Consider the following 14,120-nt stretch of genomic DNA (forward strand, 5'->3'; position numbering starts at 1 on the left):
CGACTCCAGTATTTCATCACCCAACCCGCCCACCCTGGTGGCAGTTGCCACATTGGCAGTAGAAGAAGTCACAGCTCCGTCATGGGCTCAGTCCATCCTCAACTTCCTAGTAAACCAAGAGCTGCCGGCTGACGAAACAGAGGCGAGACAAGTCCAACGTCGAGCCGGAGCATACACAATCGTCAACAGAGAACTCGTCAAGCGCAGCGTCACCAGAGTCCTCCAACGGTGCGTCGAGCAAGAGAAAGGCATTGCAATCCTCAGAGACATTCACCAAGGAGAATGCGGCCACCATGCGGCTTCAAGATCGCTCGTCGCCAAAGCTTTCCGCCATGGTTTCTTCTGGCCGACTGCTTTGGACGACGCCAAAGAAGTAGTTAAATATTGCAAAGGCTGCCAACTCTTCAGCTCCAAGCAACACATGCCGGCTTCGGCACTCAAAACCATTCCCCTCACCTGGCCCTTCGCCGTTTGCGGACTGGACATGGTGGGCCCATTCAAGACGGCGCGCGGGGGCATGACGCATTTGCTCGTCGCCGTGGACAAATTCACCAAGTGGATTGAAGTGAAGCCGATCAAGAAGCTGAATGGGCCGACTGCAGTGACATTTATTGCAGACATAACAAATCGGTACGGCGTGCCACACAGCATCATCACCGACAACGGCACGAATTTTGCCAAAGGAGCCTTGGCACGATTCTGCGCGGCGCAAGGCATCCGGCTGGACCTAGCGTCCGTTGCCCACCCACAGTCAAACGGCCAGGTCGAGCGAGCCAACGGCCTCATCCTCTCCAGCATCAAACCCCGCTTGGTCGTACCACTGGAGTGTTCAGCCGGCTGTTGGCTCGATGAGCTGCCGGCTGTCCTCTGGAGTCTGCGTACTACCCCAAACAAGTCAACCGGCTTCACCCCTTTCTTCCTCGTGTACGGTGCCAAGGTGATCATCCCAACCGACGTCAAGTTCGACTCGCCTCGGGTAACCATGTACACGGAGGCGGAAGCCAAGGAAGCGCGAGAAGACGGCGTCGACCTACTGGAAGAAGGCCGGCTGTTAGCCCTCAGCCGGTCTGCCATCTACCAGCAGGGTTTGCGCCGCTACCACAGTCGGAAGGTCAGGCCAAGATCCTTCCAAGAGGGCGACCTTGTGCTCCGGCTGATCCAGCGAACAGCCGGCCAGCACAAGCTCTCGGCCCCTTGGGAGGGCCCCTTCGTCATCAGCAGAGCTCTAGGCAACGACTCCTACTACCTAATCGACGCGCAGAAGCCCAAGGCGCGCAAGAGAGACGACTCCGGCAAGGAGTCAGGACGACCATGGAACGCCAACCTCCTTCGAAGATTTTACAGTTGAAATGCAGTATGTATCACGCTAACTTTTGTACTAAGTATGAGACAATAGGCCCCCCGAGGAGAGCTCGGGGACTGCCATCTTTTATCTATGAATGAAAAGTATCATGCGTATAATCTGGTCTTTTCATTTACTCGTTCTGTCCGGCACCGGGTTCGACTAGTCGGCCCGGGGACTGGCCGACTGGAGTTATATCAGAAGTCCTACCTGCGACCAGACAAGTAGTGTGTCATCACCCAGGCTTAGCTCTTGCCAAATTCGCAGCTCGAAGAACCGACTGCTCGGCTGGCAAGAGTCAAAAGCAAGAAAGGATGCCCACACGAAAAACGGCTAGGGACCAACGGACTAATATAACAAAAGCCGGTTTGCCGCCTACCGCCGACCGACTACCAGAGTAGCCGGCCGGCCGGCTTCCATTCACTTCACTTCAATCCAAGAAAGCTCGAGTACTTGCCTCCCCAGAAAGGGAAGGCGGCAAAGGAAAAAAGCCTAAGGATAAAAAAGTGTACGCGAACGGAAACCAAACATGCAAATAACAATATTTACATAAAGGACCTCCAAGAGGCCAGCATCCAACATAGTTTGATACACCCCCAGTGGGTGGAATTGCGAAAGCTTAAAGATTGTTCAAAAGACAAGCAAGAAAAATAAGGACGGCAGGTCAAGACGGCGGAGCGGCTGACGAGCTGGGGCGGTCGGTGGAGATGGTTGCGCCGGCTGAAGGAGCGGCCGGCTGGCGAACTTCGGCTTGATCACCGCCTCCTGCAGAGGGCGTGCTTCTGCGTGCCTCGTTGCTGGAGGCACGATCAGCTTGAGGCCGGCACGTTGTTCCACCAGTCGGCTCAACGTCTTCACCGTCCACTTCCTCGTCATCTTCGCCTTCGTCGCTCGAGGCGATCTCCTCGGCCGAATCTTCGCCCACCGCCGGGTTCAGACCGAACCACTCCTCCGGCTGGGCGACGCCATCATCATTGATTTCAGGCGCGAAGACGCTGATGTCGGTGCACTCAGCGATCGTCGAGGCACGCTGGGCGATGGCCGGCCGCACCTCCTCCAGCTCCGCATCGGCCTCCGGACGCCAAGTACGCAGCTGGTCCAGGTTCAGCCCTGGGTACCATGCGCGAACGAACTCCAGCGCTTGCCCGGCTCCAAGACGGACCGCCGACGCCTTCCAAGCTTCAAAACGGCCGACTGCGACTTCCAGCCAGTCGGCGGTCTGGCTTGGGGTGCGGGGGATCGTTTCGCCGGGCCAGAGGGCGGCCAGAACCTGCGCCCCGGCACGTTGAAGCCGACGAAGCATCCGGTGAGCCGGCTGCAGCCGTGCTTGGACGGCCAAGAGCTGCTCCTCTAGCGTCCGATTTGCGTCTGTCGCGATGTTGACTCCCGCCTGACGGCGCACCTCGCGGTGGGCCTCGATGGCTTGGGCGGCGAGGACGGAGTAGCCGGGAAAGTAGTCTGCACAAGAAAAACGGGCAGCACCACAAGTTAGGCCAAGGCCCCAGGCGGCCAGGGGCAGAAGAAGGGCGAGAAAGGCGGCTTACCATCAATCAAATCTTTGATGCGGCCAAAGCCTTCATCCAGCGCCTGACGCGTCTCGGCCCAGCTCGCCGCCTCGGTCTCAAACTCTGCCTTCAGGGCGGCCTCGACGTCCTGCGCTTTCTGCAGGGCCGCCTTGTGGCTCTTCTCCTGGTCGGCCAGTTTCTTGGCCAGGGGTCGCGCTCTTGGACTAAGGCGGCGTACTCTGCGTCCTTGGTGCGGAGGGCGGCCTCACCTCGCCGAGCTCCTTCCTCAAGTCGGCGTTGGCCCCTGCAAGAGCAAAAGACAAAGAGAAAAAACCAATAAGGGAAAGGTCGTCAAGGAAGATCCGACCCGACTGCTCAGCAGTCGGCCCGAATCTCGGGGACTACACCCAGTAGGTGCGCTGACGCGCCCCCACAGGAAACAGATAAGAGCAAGCACTTACTTCGGCTGCTGGCCAGGTCGTCGGTTTTCCGACCCAACTCCTGAGCCTGGGAGTTGAAGGCGGCGGCACGAGAATTATGATATTCCTGGAAAGGTTCAGACAGAAAGCAAAGATAAGATGGTCGTCAAGAAAGATACGACCCGACTGCGCAGCAGTCGGCCCGAATCTCGGGGACTACACTTAGTGGGTGCGCTGACGCGCCCCCACGGAAGAAATCGGGAAACCAAAGCGGTCAAGGACAAAAAACTTACCCGGATGGCGGCTCGCGTCGATAGGAACTCCTGGGTGTACTGCTGCAGAAGGGTGGCCTGAGCTTGAAGCCGGCTCCAGACCTCTTGGGCCGCCACATTCAGCTCGCCAGTCCCCCCGCTGGGAGTCCACCCGGACATGGCAGAGCTGACCACCTCCAAAGCCTCCGCCAACTGGCCGGCGCCCGCGGCTTGGCGCGAATCCGGCGGAGCGACGTTTCCCCCTGTGCGCTGGCGCCTCGCCGGTTGTACCTCGAGGCCGGCTCCGGCCTCCGGTACGCCCCCGGCCGGCTCCTCTGGCGCCGCCAATGACTGGCCGCCTTGGCCGGCCCAGGCTGGCGCCGCCAGTGGCGTCCTCCCCGCGAAGACCTCGAAGAGCTCCTCCCTTTGTACTGATGGCGGGTCTTGGATGATCTCCTCCGCCAGGGGCAATGGGAGGTCCGGGGCCACGGTTTGGAGGGGGATGGCGAGCAACGGAGGCTGGTTGCGTGAGCCCTCCGCCTCCGTCTCCACGGTCACCGCCTTCGACCGGGCCTTGGCTGCCGCGTCGGCCCGCTCCTTCGCCGCCTGTGCGGCCTCCCGCTCCGCCGCCTCCTTCTCTTCCCGCGCCTCGCGAGCGTTCCGCTCTGTGGCTTCCATGAGGTCGGCGCGGGGATCCACGCGACGGGGGCCTGAAGACCCTCCAATCGGCCCGACTACGGAGCCGCCTGGGCCCCGCTCAAGGGAAAGCGGCGCCCTGTCCAGAAAACGGAGACAGATCAGGAAGAATGCTCGAAAAAAAGAAACAATGAAAACATGCATACAAGCAGTCGATGACTTACGCCAAGACCGCCTGAGGCTGCTTCACCGCTTTTCGGAAGCGTGCCGCCTTCGCGGCTGCCTTGTCTCGTTTTGTCGCTGCGGCGGAGGCCTTGAACTTTTTCGGCCGGCTGCCGAAGAGGGGTAATGCGGCCCGGCGCTTCTGTGCGCCGCCGCCGGCTGCCGGTGCGGCGGACGAGCCCGCGCTATGACGGTCGGCCGCCGGCTGGCGGCGCGGGACTTCTTCGGCCTCAGCATCATCCGGCCAGTCATCGAAGCTGGCGGAGAGCCCTGTGCCTCCGGGTTCGGGGTAGTCCCCCACGACGGCGTCTTCCATGGCTGCCGCCCCCAAGTCCGGGTCGTCAACATCGTCCACCATGCGGTCGGTGGCGTACTGGCGCTCGATCCCTGCCACCCCGGGCGGCGGCGGAAGAAGGAGGTTCTGCGAAAAGAGCCGACTGATCAGAAGCCGGCCGCTATGAAGCCGGCTGACAACGAAAGAAGATAGAGAGGAAAACTTACCACGGGCGGAGGATTGGCGCGAGAATACGGCGGCTTGCCGTATTGCCAGTCCCCGGCGAGCTTAAGGTTGGCGATGTAATTGACCATGAGCGCCACCTCCGCATGGGGCATTTCCCATGTGCTCAGCCGGCTTGGGTCGAAGCGGCCGCTCATCTGGCACATCATATGGGGCCGGCTTTGGAGAGGAAGAATCCGGCGCTCCACGAAGGCGGCCACCAAGTCGGCTCCGCGCAGGCCTTCCGACTGGATCATCACCCGAAGCCGGGAAACGGCGGCGCTCCCAGCCGGAGACAGGGACCTGGACCGGTAGCTCCATGACGGCTGCCTCCCAGCCGGCGGGCCGGCTACGTAAGGCGGCAGATTGACGTAGTCTCCTTGCGGGGCGATGTTCTTCACGTAGAAGTATGATTTTTGCCAGAGCTTCACCGACTGGATCAGGGGGATGGCCGGGAACGGATTGTTCTCGCTGGACCTCCTCATGGCGACGTAGGCCCCGCAGGGGGCGGGCACGCCCGCGACGACGGTGCCGAGCTTGCTCTGGAAGAGCTCTCCCCAGAGCTCCAGCGTGGGGAGCACCCCCAAGAAGCCTTCGCAGAGGGAGACGAAGGCCGACAGCAGCATCACCGCGTTGGGCGTGAGGTGATGCGGCTGAAGGTTGTAGAACTCGAGGAAGGAGCGCAGAAATGCGCTCACCGGAAGGCCGAAGCCGCGCAGGCAATGCGAGCGGAAGACGACCCGCTCGCCTTCCTCCGGCGCCGGCGAGATCTCCGTCTCCGGCGCCAGGCGGACCTGCACGAGGCTGGCGTCGGGCAGGCGCCGGGTCTGGCGGAGGAACTCCACGTGATCTTCATGGACGTTGGAGCCGTCCCATGAGCTTGACAGCGCCATGGAGCAGAGCGGTGTGGAGGAGCTGCGATGGAAGGCCGCGGCGGCAGCGAGAGGAAGAAGAAGGAAGACGAGGAGGGGCGGAGTGTGGGAGAGCGAGCGAACCTCTGCCTCTCCCCCTCCTCCCCCTACTTGTAGGCTCGTGTGGCGGAGCCGAGGAGGTGCGGCGTGGGGGACGTGGGGATCGATCGTGCCCTCTCCCCCCCACGCCCCGCGTTTATGACGCCCTAAAAACGAGTTGAAACCGCCACAGGAAGGTGAGCAGTCCCCCTGGGCCGCAGAAGATCAGCGCCCGGGCCGAGGCCAGGCAGTGGCGAGCCCGGGCCTGCGGCAGCGTCCCGTCGCGCGCGCGCGTGCGTTGGCAGGTTTACGCTGCCACGTGGCCCACGGAGGGGCCCGTGGTCAGCGCGCGAGTCAACTACCATCCCATCTATGAGGCGCAGGAGCTCTCTGAGACCGGCCTACACCAGCAAAGCCGGCTCCTCAGGGTAAGAAGCTGACCAAGTTTCTCGTCCCTCAGGCCGCCTCGAAGCTCGATCAGCTTCGGGGACTACTGACGGAGTAAATAGCCATGGGTAGCCTAGCCGGCTTCCCCTGGCCCTTCTGAAAAAATTACAAGGCCCGTCCGGCTCTCAAGAATCAAAGACATGGGGCCGCCTTTCCCCCGCCGGCTGTTATCCAGGCCGGCTTTCGGGAGGCGGCCCGACTTTATCCCTTATGAAGAAATCCATGGGAGGGCCGGCTTCACGAAGCCGGCCGCGAGAAGGCCGACTCCAAGAAGCCGGCTCCCATAAAGAGGTCAACACCGTACCCTCGAAGTTTGCACCAACCTAACGGCGATGAGACGGGGCGTGGCTACAGTGAAACCCGCCGCCCTCGAATCCCGGGGCATGACTGGCACAGTGCGCCGTACGGGTGGCCATGACCCGTCCGGCGCGGCACTGTTGCCATGTTGACCCTGACGCCATCTGCAATGAACTACCAGCGTAGCCCATGGGCGGTGGGTCCCTTCGGGCAGAGAGGCCCCGAAGGCGGCCATGCCTCCCCCAGTCGACCCAAGAGAGAGCCGGCTTCCCGCAGCCGGCTTGCTACCCTCCTTGAAGGAGGCGCCCCATTAAGGAGACAAGACACGGTGAGGCTACAGTAATCGCCCGTCGGGCGGCGGTACTGTAGCCACGCTCACCACGACCAAGCCTGCGTCATCAGGATAAAGCGACAGTAACCAGCCACCGACCAGGCCCCGACCAGTGGGGCCTGCCTGTCGACCAAAGAGCCGGCAGCCGGCGGGCCCACCAGTCGGCGGGTCCCAGCAGCCGGCGCAGAAGCCGGCGAGAGCAGTCACAGACGGCTGGGCCCCGCGCCCAGTCGGATTACCATTGTACCCCCGGGGGGTAGGCCTATATAAACCCCCCGGGGCACCCATGCAAAGGGTTGGACCCCAAAGCTAGTTTTAGACACCATACGAGGAGAGGAAGCAGGCTAGCCGTGCCCTGCTTCCTCCTCCCACCCGAGCAGCTCAAGGAGCATTGTGTAGCTACTTGTCCGTTTTAGTGATCATGCGGAGACCCCGTAGAGCAGCAGTAGGGGTGTTATCTCCACGGAGAGCCCCGAAGCTGGGTAAGATCCGCCGGCGTGCATGTCTTTGCCTCATCCCATTTCCAGGCACCGGCGATGTCTTACTGGCTCCCACAATGATAAGCCATCCGTTGGCATATGTTGCACCTACCACCCGACAATATAACAAATCAGCATTACAGTTCTATGTTGGGCAAGAGCTCTAATGTCCATCAAGTTACTGACATACGAGAAACAACGTCAGATGTGGAAGAACTTATCATTGGGAGGACTGAAGAAATAAAAGAAATAGTGGCTACTTTATGTGAGAGCATCACACCAGGCATCACCATCCTTCCAATATATGGATTTGGTGGTATTGGCAAGACAAACTTGGCTCGGCTAGTATACAATGATTCTATGTTCGCAGGCTACTCTCTGGTATGGGTCTATGTGTCCCAAAATCTCGACCTAAAGAAAATTGGCAACTCTATTATATCACAGCTATCAGAGGAGAGCCACTTAGCTGAAAAACAGTTGATACATAATAAACTCAGAAAGGTACTTGCTGATAAGAAAATTCTTATTGTCTTAGATGATGTGTGGGAGGAGAATCCAGATACACTAAACTCTTTGAAGGCTATGCTAAGGCGGGTGAGGGCAGCAACGTAAGGATTATCGTAACCACAAGAGATGAAGCCATTGCAAGAGAAATTTGTCATACAGTTGGGCCATATAAGCTAGAGACTTTAACAGATAAAATTTGTTGGAAAATAATAAAACAAAAAGCTGCCTTCAAAAATCGAGTCGACAAGAAGCAATTGAAGCATATAGGAAGGGAGATTGCCACCAAGTGTGGAGGTATGGCTTTAGCGGCTCAATCACTTGGATACACTCTGAAAGGCAAGAGGTTTGATATATGGGAGTCAATGAGGGACAGTGACATCTGGAATTTAACAACTTTGAAAGATCCATCATCAAAAAATCATAAAGTCCTAGCATCCTTGCTGATAAGCTATAGCCATATGCCTGATTGGTTGAAGTTGTGCTTTTCCTACTGTGCAATATTTCCAAAAGGTCATTGTATATTGAAGTATGATCTAATTCATCAATGGATTGCTCTTGGATTCACTGAGCAATCTTATATGTTTGATCCTATGCAGCTCTGCGAGAATTATGCAAGGCAACTTTTGGGGATGTCCTTCCTTCAGTATTCAGAGACATCTTCGGTGAGTTAATTACTACATGATTCTATTTTCTTTTCAACCTTATGTATTCCAACTCACAGTGTATAAATTTATGATGAGTGCATTAAAAGCATCATAGTGCACATGCTTGTGTCGCAAAAGAAATTGAAAAAAATTCTTGGAAAGAAATTTGTTCATTGTACAAACGTACGATGCTCTTCCAGCTAACAAACAGTTGTGAATAAATAGTCATTCATGAACTGTACGAAAAGGATAAATTTCTTGCAACATTGTTTCCCCCATTTTGGTCATTTTTATCTGTTACGAACAGCAAATGTGGATATTTAAAATATTTTTGCTAGTGCGCATGCTCTAATACACAGCACATAATTGTCAAATTTTTATTTTGAAAAGTACGCAAGTGCAAGTAGTTGCTAACGGGTGCATAGGTCCGTGTGTGAAAATATATATTAACACTCTGGAACCCCCTTAGAAAATGAAGGTGCAGTAGGATAGAGGGACAGAGTTGACTCCGATTAGATCGGGCCTACTGGCTGCCATGTGATGTAGAGGCCAGCAATGGTTGACCAAATTACCCATCCAATTCTGATTAATTTTAGCTAAAGAATTACTCAACGTATAAGATGACTATGTTTTTAAGTATCTGTAGAAAAGAGGAGGTTTCAGGGGTCGACGGCAGTGGGTTGGAGAGCGTGTGCCCACGGTGCTCGCCGCCGTTAGTCTGATGGCACACGCGCTCTGTGTGCGGCATTGTAGTTGACACGCGCTGGACGTGCAGGGCATTGTGAGTTCATCCACCTGACAGATATCATGGAGGCCCAAATCATTGATCACCGTGCCTAGGTTTAGTTCGAATCCGAGGCTCCTCCGACCCCGCCTACCGCCGTCTCCCGGGAAGGCGGCCGGGGCGGCGTGCGCACCACCCCCCCCCCCCCCCCCCCCCCCCCCCCCCGCGGTCGTTGGCGGGTGCCCCTGGATCTAGCCCAGGTGGTGTCAGCGGCTCAGCGGCGGCGGGGCCTTTTATACTCACGTGCGGCTCTCCTTCCCGGGGCAGGGCGCCGGCGGCGGTCCGGTGTCCTGGTGGTGGTGGCCGGCGGCAGGCGAGGTGCTGGCGCTGCTCCTTGCGGCAGGGTGGCCGGCGGCGTGCCCCCGGCCCAGATATACTAGCGGGCTGGCTCAAGCGCGGCCTTGCTGCCTATTGTGCGGTGAAGAGGAGGAGCGGCTCGGACAGGGGGCGGCGACGCTGACGGCGTGTCTTCTGCAGTGCGACGATGGGAGCTTTACGGGCATTTCAGGGCCCAGCCGGGCCTATGAGCCCACGGGCCTGGTATGCTTCTGTTGTTGTGTCCGGTCGGTTATTGTCGTTGACGGTGGAGGTTGGGCCCTCCTGCGTGCCGACGGTGCTGTTGCGCCTAGTCCCGGCTCCTCTTCTTCATTGTGCAGGCCCACTTCGTGGTGTCGTGGTGAGACAGCGTGGGCGGCTTGAAGACCGTGTTGGCACAGGGTGGTGGAAGGTATGGTGGCGTGCTCCGGAGCACCCGGGGTGATGGTTGGGATCGGGAGAAATCCATGTCGGCCTATCCGACACCGACACAGTAGCGCCTGAGGGTGCCATCGGACTTTCCTGAAGGGCGTCGGGTGCTACCCTTCCTTTCTCCTGGCCACGTCCCAGGGGAAACCCTTGGCAGCAACGTCGTCATCATCGCGTCCCTTCTTGGAGGTGTTGATTGGTACCGGCGCTTCGGAGTCTAGGAGCATGGTGGGAGATCTCCGGTGGGCACAATGGTCGCGAGACTTCTTCGTTTTTTGTCAATCCGCCGTTGTTGGCATTTGTTCCTTTTATATTTTCTCTTTCGTTTCTTTTGGGACATGAGTATGCTGCTTCCGCCCCAACACCTATCGTTAGTTTTATCGGGTGTTTGCTATATTAATATAGCAGGGGCAAAAGCCTGTTTCAAAAGCCCAGATCGTACTGCCCTCTGGCAAGGACGACTTCAATTAGAACCTCCCGGCCCCTGGGTGCAGTCGGCGTATGCTGTTCTCTTTGATGGCACGGTGCAACCTCCATTATCGCGTTCGATTTGGGAGGCATGGGTGTTTCATTGGCTTGTTGGCCCAGGATCGGTGCTGGACTGCAGATAGGCTGGAGTGCCATGGTCTGACCAATCAACATGTCAGCATTCTAGCTGCAGCAGATCATCTCCCAACCATCCATGATCTGGACCCTCAAGCGAATCAACTCTTTCTCCTATAATATACAGAGACACACTTTTATCTTTGACTAGGCATTTGCTCTAATACTATACTCACAACATTAAAGTAGTGTTTCAAATTAATGGTCATGAAAATATGGTACCCGCATGGAAGAGTATTTCCATTGCTATACTACTATGTTTACAGTTTTATGGCAGTACCTCCATTGAAAAATATAGTATTATAAAACAAAATAAATTCAAAATCCTGACACCATTAGGTGTTCTTTATCTGCAGACTGATAGAACAAGAAGGCAATACAAAGATGGTATGTTGTTCACGATGCATGACCTAGTGCATGATCTCGCAAAAGAGATCTTGGCCCATCAAATTAACACTGTGGGAATCAAATGCCGCTATGCATTGCTCACAGATTGTAGCAAGTCGTTGGAGTTGTCCGTGAAGTTTCCTGCAACCTTAAAGGTGCTACATTTTCGGGACTGTGGCAAACGAGAACTTTGTGGTGATGTTTTTTCAGCAGCTAAGTTCCTCTGTGTCTTGGATTTAAGTGAGTGCTTTATTAAGAAGTTACCTTATTGTATTGGTCAACTGAAGCAACTAAGGGTTCTGTATGCTCCAGGGATACAAGATACGATGATTCCCAATTGTATCACCGAGCTCTCAGAATTAAATTATCTCGACCTTAGAGGCTCTCAGAAAATCTCAGCATTGCCTGATTCAATTGGTGATATGAAATCTCTGATGCATCTTGATTTATCATATTGTTATGAGATTTGTGAACTTCCAGTATCCTTTGCGAAGCTGAAGCAGTTGGTGCATCTTGATTTAACATATTGCAGAAGAATATCTATATCAAAATCTTTTGGTGGATTTACCAAACTTCAATATTTGAGTTTAGAAGGACAAACGAATATAGACGTGAATAGGAGAGAGCTATCAGAGGTCATTGATAACCTAACAGAACTTAGGTATCTAAATCTATCAGGAACCATAGACAGTATGATCACATCAGATAAAGTTCACAGCTTGCTTGCCTCTATCAGCACACTTTCCGGTCTAGAGTATCTGGACTTGTCTTATAATAGAGCGTGTAGCAGTATACCAGAAAGTATTTGCAACCTCAGGAAGCTTCATGCATTGGACCTAGCAGGCTGCAAAAAACTGAAGAAGCTTCCCGATCGTATGGACCAGATGGTTAGTCTGAAGGTTCTAAATTTAAAACATGTTAGGTTGGAAGAATTGGCGGTCTCTCACTTCAACTGTGCCTCTTTGCCACACTTTGTGGTGCATGCTTCAGGTGATAGATGTTGCAGCAATATCATCCGCCTTCAGCCTACAAATCCTGTTGAGCTGTGGATAGATAGACTTGAAAATTTGAATTCTGTAGAAGAAGCACACGGTATAAAACTAATAGAGAAACAAAAAATTGAAAAGTTGAGATTTCAATGGACTGTAGCGACTGGAAGGTTTGTGGAGGACAAGGAGGTGTTGAAAATTCTAGTGCCACCAAGCAGTGCACATATATTGACTATATCTGGTTACGGGAGTGTGAGCATTCCTGATTGGTTTATGGATCTTAGGCAATATCTCCCTATTCTTTCTCAGTTATATTTGTGTAATTTTCTGAAGTGCAATAACCTACCACCACTTGGTGAACTACCAAACCTACGATGGCTGGGTCTCTACTATATGAAGAGCTCGCAAGAGTGGAACATGGGATATACCAGTGGTGAGGAAGGTGCAAGTGAGCCTAAGCTTGCGTGCTTGACCATAGAGCACTGTGCCAAGCTGAGGATAAAACCATGTGTGCCTAGAGCTACGTCTTTGTTCATACGTGGTTGTGACGCAATGCTATCATCATGGGGAGAGAGCCCTCCACACAACGGTACTTCCTGCTCTTCTCCATTAACACAGCTGAGTGTTGAAGATAGCAAGGTGCTCATGCATCAGTGGAGGTTGCTTCACCACCTCCCTTCCCTTAGTTGGTTATCTATCGTCAGTTGCAGTGATCTGAATCTGACCACCTCACCTGAGATAATCCAACGCTTCTCCTCCCTGGAAACATTGTGCCTCGAATCATTGTCCCTCAACCAAGCAGAACTGCCAAGATGGCTGGTTGAACTGACATCTCTGCAGGAGCTAACTCTGCGTGAGTGTGCAATCACGACACTACCGGAGTGGTTAGGAGAACTAACCTCTCTCAAGAATCTGGAGATTAAGCACTGCGAGGGCATCAGGTCTTTTCCGGACAGCATCAAACAACTGACCAAACTTGAATATCTGTGCGTTGATGGTTGCCCTACATTAGAGAAGTGGTTTGAGTCAGAGGAGAACAAGATGAGGCTCGCTCACATCAGAGACGTAGAGGTAAGTGCCTGCCAAGCTTCCATTCTCGTAGTGACAATTCTCCTTTCCACCATTGCGGTGCTTACAGCTTGGTCGCTTTGGCACCACCGCAATGCTGTGATTTTCGACAAGATCACACCCTCTTCTGCCTCCCTCCTAGCTGCGATTCAAGAATCAAGAGGAAGCACGCTCCTGGGCCAGCGCCGGAGCCAAAGGACTTAGCACTATTATGCCTCTAATCTAAACATTACTGTAGGGCTGAGCATCCCACTCCCATGCTCACTTGCATCACGCTAGCGCCATCCTGTGTACGCAACCGTGATGCCAACCTGTACGTTCACTCCCCTATCAATGCAATGATACGCTTCCAAGCGTATTCGCGCGAACCACATATGGCATAAGTAGATCTCTGGATAATCATTCTAAGTGTTGAACTAGGTGTCTATTTTTTCCCCTTCATTTGATGCCACATGTGTCTAGACTGCTGGGTAAAATACATGACACTTGTGCTAATTATTTATCTGAGAAGACATAAGTATGGTTATAGTTGTGCCATAGCTTGGACAGCAATGCGTGCCCTGTTGTTCTGACTATACTGTTTCTGTTTTCAGGTGTTCCCACCATCAGAGTACTCACCATACTCAGACGAAGAAGATGTAGCAGATGACTCTTCTTCAGGGGTCGACAATGCCGATGGCTCTGCATATATGGGTATGCAGGAAGAGCAGCGAGTACCGCCGCCGCAGGCAGATACTAGATTGATGAGGCATGTCCAGATGTGCTGCGTAGTGCTGTGATGAACGTGCCCGGCTTCCCTGCGGAAGCTTTGAGAGTTTCCCTATCTCATTTGGAAAACACGTACCAGGTCTCTGCATATTTGAGTATGCACGAGTCAAGATGGCAACGGGGCCCCGAAACCCGCGTCCCCGCGGGTTTTTACCCTATTAGGGGACGGGATGGGCGTCTTTTCATCCCCGCGGGGCTGTTGTTGGACACATTATACAACCCGACACGTTTCGTGGGTTTGCACCCGTTTC

The 14,120-nt window shown here is 54.7% G+C and overlaps 1 pseudogene; it reads left to right on the top strand.

The window, feature by feature from the left end:
* The first annotated feature begins 7,522 nt into the window (after window positions 1-7,522).
* LOC125555731 lies at window positions 7,523-13,880 on the top strand (annotated as a pseudogene).
* Window positions 13,881-14,120: the final 240 nt, after the last annotated feature.

Source organism: Triticum urartu, chromosome 5 (assembly GCF_003073215.2).
Source record: "Triticum urartu cultivar G1812 chromosome 5, Tu2.1, whole genome shotgun sequence".
Taxonomy (NCBI): Eukaryota; Viridiplantae; Streptophyta; class Magnoliopsida; order Poales; family Poaceae; genus Triticum; species Triticum urartu.